The sequence below is a fragment of the Argiope bruennichi genome, chromosome 7, assembly GCF_947563725.1.
Source record: "Argiope bruennichi chromosome 7, qqArgBrue1.1, whole genome shotgun sequence".
NCBI lineage: Eukaryota > Metazoa > Arthropoda > Arachnida > Araneae > Araneidae > Argiope > Argiope bruennichi.
In genome coordinates, this window is record NC_079157.1 from 104085649 (window position 1) to 104097801 (window position 12153).

General features: G+C 27.4%; 1 protein-coding gene across 1 annotated transcript in view; it reads right to left on the reverse strand.

The window, feature by feature from the left end:
• Positions 1 to 6028, reverse strand: part of LOC129975771 (recombining binding protein suppressor of hairless-like) — a 127058-nt gene extending 121030 nt beyond the window's left edge. Inside the window, exon 1 of the mRNA XM_056088982.1 lies at positions 5899 to 6028. The gene's annotated coding sequence lies outside the window, so the exon portion shown is untranslated. The remainder of the gene's footprint in view (positions 1 to 5898) is intronic.
• Positions 6029 to 12153: the final 6125 nt, after the last annotated feature.

The following is a 12153-nucleotide window of genomic DNA, read 5'->3' on the forward strand; positions in this document are numbered from 1 at the left end:
TTTTGCTTACTTAATGAAGAAAAATGAAGCGATGATTTAAAGCGTTTATGTTTCAGAAATTTTAACACATACTGGGAGAAATTTTAACACTACACCTTTGAGGTCCAGCTGGTTTCCTGGATTAATGGTTGCTAAAAATTTAAATTAAATATTTCGTGTAACTTTAATCCATCAGCACATTATTTGTAAACTTCAAATTTTGGTATATATATATGTGTGTGTGTGTGTGTGTGTGTGTGTGTGTGTGTGTGTGTGTGTGTGTGTGTGTGTGAGAACGACACAGAAATGGAATGAGGAAAAAGCTCTTGGACATTTTATCCCTGGTCTTATATAACCTATGATTTTGAGTGCTAATGTATTATGAGATTTCGATAGGGATTTTCATTACAGGGGTGGAAAAGGTAGGGGAAACACAGGGAGATTTTAAAACAGAATTTGCTTGATCAGCGGTATGTTATCTCTTCACGCGCGGTGTGGGAAAGTTAGATTTTAGCTGATTCAACAATTTAACAAAGCATCTCTTGAATGAATTAAGTAGAGACAGTAGAATTGGATCACGAAATAAGAGAATATTTTAGAATGAAGTTACTATGGTCTAAATTAAGATAAAATCTTGAAAATTAATTAAATTGAAATTAGAGTTAAAATATCATTACATATATATATAGATATAGATATATATAACTCAATATTTTTTTTAATTCTTATGCCTTTATATTCATTGTGATAAGCATTTCAAAAATATTATATAAAATTCTATATCTTTATAAGCAGAAAATTAGGAAAACAGACAAGTACAGACACATATCAACGCCAACATACATATATTTATCTTTCTTTATTAGTAAAGATATTTTCCAAGGAAAAATAAGAATACAGAATTTGGTTTCACCGATACGGGATATTATATAATTTTACAACCGAATCTTTTAAATCTTAAAGAAGTTCCATTAGTGAACAAGATAATAATGTAACGCCATTATCTAAGGCGGAAAATACCAATAAACCAGTTTTTCTTCTTTATTTCTATTAGCGGATTGGAAAAAAAAATGCTTCAAAAAAGTGTTCGATTTTATCCCCTTTTTTTTTATTGGATAGAAAATATGCGCAAATTTTACTATCAGGCCTCATGAAACTAATCAATTTATTTTCAAACACTTTCCCCGATCCTATCGCTACCTCCATTTAAATGTAACCGTTAATCATCAAAAAGTAATGATAGCAGCTGATGAAAGTTCAATCAACATCATCAAAAAAATTCTTTTTTTCTTTTTTTTTTTTGTGCGTGTGTGTGTGAGTTATTTTTGGCCAAACGGAGGCGAGAATGCTCTGAACAAACTTTTATTAGTCAAATCTGCAGATCATGATATTAAATTGTAGACATCAGATCTTCCGATAAATATAACGGAAATACTTTTTACTTATACTTTTTATAAAAAAATAGAAGCAAAATTTATCCCTCCGAAATTTTCTCGTATACTCCCCAATAAAAGAGTATCTCCCTCTTCCCCTCTGCATAAAAATCATGGCACTTTGAACAAAGCCATGAACGCCTCGAGTACTCAGATTTTTATTTTCAGAGCTAAGTATATTAGCATTTTGTAATTTCGTAGTAAGTAAAATTAAGAAAACCCAAGTATACACCAAATGAATGGCACCAAAATTTGACACACAACTACAAGAAACTTTTAAAAACAAAACCCCATATCGAATTTCACTTATTTATTAAAGGTAAGTGACTATGTTAAATGTCGATTTTTTGCGAAAATATGTTTTTTTTTTATTTAACATTTTTCAAGTTTGGGCGGTTTTCTTTATACAACCGATTGAAGTATATCTTGAAATTCATTTTTTTTTTTTTTTGTAGTTATAGTGATTTTTTTATAATTCCATTCATGTACGTTTTAATGTTAGTTTATATTTTTAAATGCTATTTTCACAAATTCAAATCTTTCAAATCTTATTTAGTAGAATTTCTTCACAAAAAACCGCATTAATTAAAATCTTATGCATATATTTTTATTTAAATTTGGTATATACTTATTACTTAATACGCTCTGTATTTCCTGAATTACAAAGTAATCTATTCATTTATAAACATTTTACAATTGTTAGAATGCTCCATAATATGAAAAAAAAAATGAAATTTTTATGTTATTTATCAATTAATCCTTAATATTTAAAGAGTGGATAGAAATACGACTTATTTGTTAGAGCAGGAACTAAAGAATATATTTCTTAAGCTATCTGCAAAATTTTAAGCAGATCATTTAATAAACCTGTAAACTGAATGATTTTTATTTTATGCCTCTTTTAGTCAAAAAAAAAAAAACCTACATTTTTTTTCTTCCAATTTTTTAAAAAAAATTTGCCAATTCACAGATATATTTTGCTGTCATAGATGTTTTTTCAAACTCTTTTATGTAAAAATTCAAAAATATCACTATTTTAGAGCGTTTCCAAAAATTTAATCTCGGTCACAGTCATATGTCGTTTCGTTTTTCAGCTGTCGCGTTTACATGCATGAGAATACATAGACAGAGAGATGTCCAACCCATCAATGAATTGGCCTCAAAATTTAATTAATTATTTAATTTAACTGAATTATCACTTAACTGAGAAAACAAAATTAATCCATCTATCTTTTAACGTGTAATAGTCATCATAAAGATTTGCATTCAGACAGACAGACTAACTTCCTACGAATGGATTTCACCGAAAACTTTTAAAAATCTACAAATTTGGTATAAAAACAGCACGCTAACTTTCATCTTCCTAGCTTAAAGCGTGATTGAATTATCATCTTCAGGGGCAGACAGACAGACTTAACTTTAAAAATATTATTGTCCTTCGGCAAACTTAAGATGAGTAAAAATCTTGAGGTATTGTTTCTTAATACCTTGTATAAATTTTATGCAAGAAAGTAATATTTTATATATATATATATATATATGGTGAAGAAACTTTCGATTTCGTGACGTTTTATTTCATCTTGGAGAAGCACGCAGTATTTACAGCAGAAGCGACGAGCAACACACACAATACAGAAAGGAATGAGGGAAAAGCTCTTGAACATTTTATCCCTGGTCTTATATAAACTGAGAGTTTAATAGGGAAAATATTTCTTTACAGTACTAATATATTATTAAGATTTCGGTAGGGATTTTTGCTACACGCATGGACAAGACAGGGGAAACACAGGGATCTTTTAAAAAAGAATGTGCTTATTGGACATTTTTCTAGTCCTTCACGTGGAGTGTGGGATAGTTAGGCTTTTAGCCGATTCAGTAATTTTACCAAGCTTCTCTTGAATTAATTAAGTAGAGACAGTGGAATTGGATCACGAAATAAGAGAATATTTTAGAATGAAGTTACTATAGGCTAAATAAAGATAAAACCTTGGAAATTTATTAAATTGAAATTAGAGTTTAAACTATCATTACATATATATATATTAATTTTCAAAAAAGTCAAACATATTAAAATTCGAAAAAATAACTAATATTTACATTAAAGTTAATGAACACTAAAAAAAAAAGCAAATAATATTTGATTTTGTAATTTTTCTTAGAATAAAACTGGGATGAACATTAAAAATGCCTCAGACGTTTCTCATATTTCAAAACGGAATATATTCACATAAGGATTTCAATATATATTTATAGCAGAAATTCTATACAGTATTATCCAAATTATTTAATTAATCGGAATTTGTTTAAGGTAGCATTTTTTAAGGTTTATAATTAAATTTATAATTTTTAGGATTAAACCAAACCAGGCTTAAAAATAATTATAGTAAATTAAACGTAGATCAAAATAAATATTCGGTAAGAGAAAGAAAATAACCCTTCCCATGGCAGTGTTCTAAAATAATAAGGAATTTACATTGTTCAGGCTGGATTATAAAATGAGCAACGTAAGCAAGTGCTTAGAAGCCCTTCAAGTTTAGATGGAAGTCGAGATTTTCGTTTTTCATAATGTCCAAGCTAATCTGATTCTGTGTTTTTACTTGATTTATGAGAACTATATTTTTAACCTTGAATTTATTGAAATTATAATCAACTATCATTTAAATTTCAGAATATAATTCTTATAATTTTTTTTATGCTTTTAGATAAGTGCATTTTTTTTTTATTTTTTATTTATCTACGCAGTTGGTTGGTTGACTAAGAAATAAGAACAGCTCTGAAGAATTTTGCAAAGATTTTCATACATCAAACGTTTTAAAATGTTTAGGTTATGTTAAGAAACTATTACATAACTATCTTATTTAAGATTACTAATAAATTTAACTTAATTATCAGAATTTCTTTTTAACACTAGAGATTTTAAACTAACCAGTTCTGTGTAAGTTGGCATACAATTAATTTTTTAAATTTTGGTTAGTTATAATATTTACTTCTTGAAAACTTCTTATATACATCTAATATAAAATAAATAAAAGAATCTGATTTTAGAAATTGAGAAAAGGACAATCTTTCAGTGACTGTCAGCGCAAATAAGACTAAATTCAGTTTTGATATTCAAAGTTTTGTTTCGAATTTACAGCGCAAGGGATATTTATTTGATTGTGCTAAGCGAAATAAGATTGTGATAAATAGTAGGAATAAAATATTTTAAAACCCTTTATGATATAAAATTGTTATAATTATAAAGATAACAAATTATAAGCCTACTTATTTAAACATTGAAATAAAAGACAAATACTTTTAAGTTAAGTTTAGAGCTGAAATACAATTTTTCACAATGTTTACAAGATATTAATATGTTTATATAATATTGTAATAAGATAATTTCAAAAAAAATACAATAAAATGCTGATTCTAAAAGATGATAAATAAATAAAATTTTATCTTTAAGAATAAACCGCCAACCTTTGGTTATTCTGAATTTTTTTTAAATCTTTCCATAGTAGTTTTTTAATTAATGCATATTTTAATTAATACGTAGATACGTACATCAATGTTTTAAAAAATTTTGAATAAGAAAGAATAATAATTTCTTACTTAAAGAGCTGATATTCAATTACTAAGCTCTGATTTCAATTAAAATTATTTGTGTTTCTTACATTTTTTTTTTATATTTCTTGAGTTATTTCATTCCTTAATTATTCTTGTAATTACTATATAGCTAGCTTACTTCAAATTATTCCGTTAATTATTTTTTAAGCATCTGTAGTGACGATTTTAAATCGACATTCGATCGAAACGGCTGTTAAATTAAACAGGCAGAAAAAGAAATAAATATTGAAAATGACCTTTAGTATTAATAAATACAAAGTTATTTCGCAAAATAACATTCAGAATAAAGAATTTTTGTTAAAAATTTAATAAATGAGTAGGCATTGAATTAACGAATATATGTTTTTTTACTTTTATAAAATCGGCAATTCTATAAACTTTCGCATAAGAATTCGGCGAATTCCTTTAATCAACCATAAAATAGGAAAATATTTTTTAAATAAAAAAAGTCATACGTACAATAAAAATTAAATAATAAAATCTAATAAAATAACGGGAGACTATATCATAGTAAACGTCTCGATGTTTCGAATGAATTGAAATATGCAAGACAAAACTTTCGAAAAAGACGTGATTTATTCTTTGTTTTTGTTTTGTTATCTTCACAACAAACTTCTGTCACGTGACATTCATCAACCATTGATTCAATGCCAAGGGAGTTAATTCACGAACACCGTTTCTTAAACAAATTAGAAGATTTACAAAAGAAATCCAAAATTAACACCCAAGATCAAAACGAATTATTAGAAAAGTATACATCTTGCAGAGAATTATATAATTTTAAGGACATTTTAGTTTATCAGTTTAAATGGACACTGTCCAGGTGTATTTTAAAATAGTTATGATATACAAATAAAGAAAATTTAACACTACTTACGGTTAATTAGATTGTCTAAGGCTTCATAACTTTCTTGGTACAAGAAAAAGTCGTCTTGACGAGCACTTGTAAACACAGATTTAAGTTTACGTCTGCATCATATTAACTACAATCCTACTGTCAATCACAGTGCTTTAGGCTTAACGAGAGTTTTCTCTACGTATCATACATGTGCTGCCATCTAGCAGAACATATTCAAAAATAAATTTATAAAATATTTTTCACAAATTAGATTCTATTGATGTTGATTGTGATGAAACTATATTGTATAGTTTCGCTGATTCTAGCATGCGTCGATTTATTTTACTCAATTAATTGTTATACTAAATTTATTTTGTTTTTTTAAATAAATTAGCTTAAATTAGAATATTTTATATATGAATGTAAGAAAAAAAAAACAATGAAATATTTAAGCAAATAAATTTAGGTTTATCAATATTCATCAAACATTAATATTGCTTGGTTTGGAATAAGAAAAATTCCAAATGATTTATTTATTTATTGTTTTTTAAAGAAAAAAATATTAAAATTGGCTAAAAAAAATTTTCCCAATATACAATAAGAAGAAAAATATATAGATCAGCTTATTATTATTATTATTTTACTTCTTAAACAGATCTGCCTTAAAAATAAAAAATTAAAAATTAAAAAAAAACCATGAACAGTTTATTTCTTTAGGTTTTATCTCAAGATTTGGCATCAATTTTCATTCAATAATTTAATTCTACCAAAAGTAGTTTTAAAACATTTCGATTTATTCTATACAATTTTGGAAGCTAACGATATTCAGTCATAATAATAAGATTAAAAGTAGCACGTTTTTTTTTTTTTTTTTTTTTTTTTGTATTTTTAGTTAGGCGATCATCTGAAACTAAATAAATAAAACAACCGTGAGTAGGAAATGCTATTAAATAAAATATTTAAAAATGTCGTACAAACAATACTTCATATTGATTTCAAAATGGCAGAAGTAGAATTGAATTTAGAAGAACAATCATTTTACTAAAATATAATGATAAATGCCTCCTAGATATACAAGAATTTGTAGCAGAATCCTATGTCGCTTTTTTCCAGTCTGTGAGCCATTTTAAATTAGAGAACACAGGTAAAAACCTTATTTTAGAGCACTTTAATTGGAAATTGACTAATTCGAACTCTTTTAAGTACTGAATTATTCTGTAATTTGAATTTCTATCTGGTCCCTATACCGTCATATAAACATAACGCTAAAATATCGTCTATAATATGAAATTATTTTATTTGATTCGAAATCCAGACTAAAATCTGTAATTATTTCTGAATTGTTTTTGTAAGTTTAATACATCCATATTTTGTAACCTAAATGCTTGACAATTTACTTATACAATGTCTGGCCATGCAGCTACGTTATCAAGTATTCAATAAAACTGACTATAAAAATTTTTATCACTTTTAAAAAATTCTATCATTTACTTTGAAGTAATTGCACAATTGATGTATGCAAATTATTTTATATTATTTATTTGTAGCAATTACTTATTTATTAATATTATTTTCCTTAAAATATTAAATTGTTTAATATTATAATCAGTATTAGCTAAATTTACTATTCATTCGTTGATTTATTTTGAATTACAGAAGAAAATTGCATTGAATATTAAAAGTAAATCTTTACTCTATTTTCTCTTTTACCTCTAAAACTTCCTCGACTTTGTTTTTTGATATCTGATCAGTTTCTGTATTCCTTATTTTCTATTTATATCCTTTTAATTTTTGCTGATCTCTCCTCGAAATTTTGACTCTTTTTATTTTACTCAAATATTATTGAAGCCTTTGCCGAGGTCAAAGAATCATTGTAAGCACAGGAACTTTTACACATATTTGTTAAACACGAATTAACAATATTAGGCTTTGACCCAGAAGAAAATGTTTAGTTAAATCTAAGCAGAGCGCCAACACATAAGTGAACAAACGCATTATTTAATAGACTAGTAATATAGTAAACTCCAATTGTAGCGGTATCCAAATGAGCAATACTACCAAAATTGCTTTAAAATTACTTTATAAGAATGTAAGGACGTCAAAAAAAAAAAAAACAGACCACGCAGCATTATTTATTTTAATCATTCATTTTAATTAGAAAAATTGGCACAATAAACAGGATTGAAAAAAAAATCCATGCATATTTAATTTTTTTAAATTTTCTTTTAAAAAGTTTTAAAAGATCAATACATTTTTTTGAGTTATCAAGCCTTTATTGGATAACCTGCTCATATAAATAATGTTCATCGAAAGATTCAGCATAATATTGGAATGATCTTAAAGCCTTCGGTCCTCTGACGAAAGAATGTCCCACTCATGAGTTCGTCGTTTTCTGTCACTTCGATAAATTTCGCCTTCAACGCGTATTCCATATTCCCATCCTTCCCACATAGCTTTTAAAGCTTTCTAGGGCCGTGGGACGTATGCTTCCCACGAAATTTATCAATCTTTGTATGATATTATGTAGGTTGGCATCAGTTCTGACAAATTTCAAGAAAGACAGAAACTTAGATGCTTTAGTTCTTTATCTCAGACAAAATGATGTGTCTTGATTTGTTACTTAATTATTAATAAAACAAATTAATTAATTAATTAAATGAGATTTATCAAATAAGTTAAATGAATCCCTTTTCTTATTCTAATTTCAAGCCTAAAAATATTTTAACATAATATGACTAGAAAAAAATGGCAAATAGTTTGAAAATTTTCAATATGCCCTCATACCCCAACTGATTTAGCCCGGGAAATTGATCGAGTTGTTTCAGAAGATTGCCTTCTTCTTTCTTTTTTTTATGTCGGGAAATTAATCATGTTGTTTCAGAAGAGTGCCTTTTTTTTTTTTTTAATGCCCAACACGTGATGCTTACTCATCTTGAAACTGAGAATGTTCTTTGATTACAGACGTTAGCTTACTGAATAAAAGGAAGTGGAATACTGCAGAGTGAGAGAGGGTTAGTTTAATAGAAGCAACAACTTAAAAAGTTATTTAATATTTGATCATTTATTTTTCCTTTGACTTTACTGTCAGCTTTAAACTTTCCCGTCGGATCGTCGAAATTGGTCACTACAACGAATTGTTTATCATTAGAACCGGCAAATGTCGTGTATACATAGATACGAGAGATCCGCTCCAAGCCACAAATGATTGGTCGTTACCCCTATGATCATTACAAAAGGGGACGGCTATATTTCTAAAGTAAAAAATACTGTTATATAAAAGATTATACGGCACAAAATTTCTTTTATTATTTACAGATTTCATCTCTACCAATAATAAAGAAAAATGTGCATATATGTGTGCGTGCGTGCGTGTGTGCAGGAGGTATAGTTACCAATTGGTCACAGATGCATATTGGACGATGCGAATGTGCACCTCAGAAAGAATTTTTAAAATTTCAATTAAAATTTTAATTAATTAAAAATAACGCGAAATTTTGATGGCCTCCCATAGTTATCGATAAATTTTACACTATCTTAAAACTCTAAAAATTATTTTTTCAATGATGCTAATATAATTCTTGCATAGTTTTTTTCAATTCCTACTATTAGCTCATACTCTCTCTATATATATCTTGTTCAAATTTTCAATCGTTCATAAAATACTTTTTATTCATCCACTCAAGTTCAAATATATTTTTTTAAACTTGCAGTGGATGACACTTGATTTTATTACAGTTTTTTTTCAAATATTAATTAACTAACTAAATTTGTCCAGTAAATTCTATTTGGTCGCCAAAGTTCCCAAAACCATGACCATGCCGCCAAATGGTCGCCAAGTTTGTCGCCAAGCTCTATTTTGACACTTAATATTGTAATTCTGTCATATGTATATACATATATATATATATATATATATATATATATTAATTGTAATTATTTAATAAAAAGTAACTAAAATAAAAAAAAATGTTGACGTAAGTAGGAATTGACTTTAAAAATTTTATATATATATTACTTGTTTTTTAAATTAATCTCTAAAAATGTTTTAAGTTTATTTTTACAACAATGCATTTCACTGTTGTAAAGAAGCTCGAATTATTTTCATCGTTACAACAAATATTTCATCCTAGATTTTGTTTTTCATTGATAACAGGGAAAAGTTTATTAGGGTTTATTTTTACGTGGCGGTTAGATTTTTGTTCAAAGCATGCTTTCAAAAAACTTCTTGAATTTTGTTTCTAAAAATACTTTACTCAAAAAAAAAAAAATCTTACAATGCAGATTTAACTTTACAAATAAACAATGATGGAAAAAATTTTTTTAATGATTTTCCATTTTTAAATTTTATAATTTTTTTCCATTTTTAAATAATCTCGGCAAGAAAATCTTTGTATTAGTTGAGCTTCAATCATTTCCTTCTCAGATCAAAGTTCAAATTTTAGTTATGATTATAGAAAATTAGCATCGCACAACGAACAGAACAATTTTAAAAAAAAGCAATACGTATTATATGTCTAGCAAAATTTGAAGTTTAAATATATTTTAAAGAGGAAACCATTAAGTAGCTACATAGAATATTTAAGTGATACATTTAGTACTCATCAAACTTGGAGAGTCAGCTGATCGCCAAAAGTGGCTAGTTTTTAATGAGAATGGGAACTCTACTTGCAACAAACTACTTTTTAAATCTATTAGCATCAAGACGGATTGCAAATTGCACCAAAATAGAGAAAACTGCATCTTGAGGAGATGAAAGAAACCTAAAAATGAAATTATACAATATTCGATGAAATAAAATAACAACAAAAATAAACACAAACTCAGTTATTTTTAAGTTTAAGAGTTATGGCCAATAATGCAAACTTCGGTGAATTTAAATAGTCACTTTAAAGAAAGGTACATGATCATTGGTTTCGACTGGTTCGCACATGTCGTTTTCTTTCATTCGTAGAGAACACGAAGTAAATTAAAAATTAAACTAAAACCCAGTAGGGATATTTTTCTCTCGATTTCATTGTATCTAAGATACGGCACTAGGAATTGCAAAACCGGTATACCGGTATTTTGAGCCATTTGTACAGTTTTGTAATATCGGTATTCACAAGTTTAAATACCATTTTTTCTGTATTTACTAGAAATTTTTTAAATTGTCTCCACTATATGTTCAGGGATCGCCAACATAGCAAACTAGTATACGTTTTTGTTTTTATGTCTCAACGGGCGAAATTAATTAGACTGTGAACACAAAGTTGCATCGTACAATTAAGAGAAGTGATAAAATACTGTTTGACAACGGATTGCAAAACCCTCCGCGCTTTTGCGCATGCGAAAAGGAATTGTCTTTTGAAAAAAAAATTAGAATTAGCGATCAATAAAAAAATAAAAAAATTGAACAAACCAAAATACAATACAAAAATCAGCTATATCCAAAACCATCCGACGAGAAATCGATTTATTTGAAGATGAAGGATTTAGAGGCAAATACTTGGAAAAAATATATCGCGCATTGCTAACAGTACCACCAACTAGCGTAGATGTCGAAAGAGAGTTTTCGACAGCTAATTTTTGCACAAAATTATGTTCCAGACTTAATGACAGTACAATGGATGTATTATGCTTTTTAAGATTTTGTAAACTTTCAAAATTTGTAATAGTACCATAGACTGAATAGTGATATTTATACTTTTCTGTGATTTAAATAAATAAGATGTTCCTTTACTTTTTTGTGATTCTTTATATACTGTTATAATTTATAAATTACAAGTTATTTTTTGTGATATTTAGACTCTCTAACAAAACTGGCAAATAAAACAAAGAAACACCTGTGTTTTCTTTCTTTTTCTAAAATTTCTAATACCTTTATTGAAACCGATATCCCGGTATTTAGATCTAAAAAATACCGAATACCGGTATTGAACTTTTGGTTCGATATTGCAATCCCTATATGGCACGTTTAGCATTTAGTTTCGCAGAATAGGCCAGGGAATCAAGTATTAATTTTGGACAGCATCAAGCTTTCGGGGTCTAAAGATCACAATAATTAGGCAAATTTCATTTCAGTGATCTATTTCATCTATATTATTGCGTTTTTGAATTGTAGTGTTTATATGTTATTACGGAAGCAATGGCTGAATGGTGAAAGAAAACCAACGCGCTGGATAATGGAAGAAGATATGGAAGGTCAGCATGGCAGGAAAGCTGCATTGTAAAATCGTAGCAATAAAAAAAGAATAGCCAAAGAGAATGATCATCCCAAAACTTTTCAAAACATCTTTTCTAATAAAGGTGAATTTG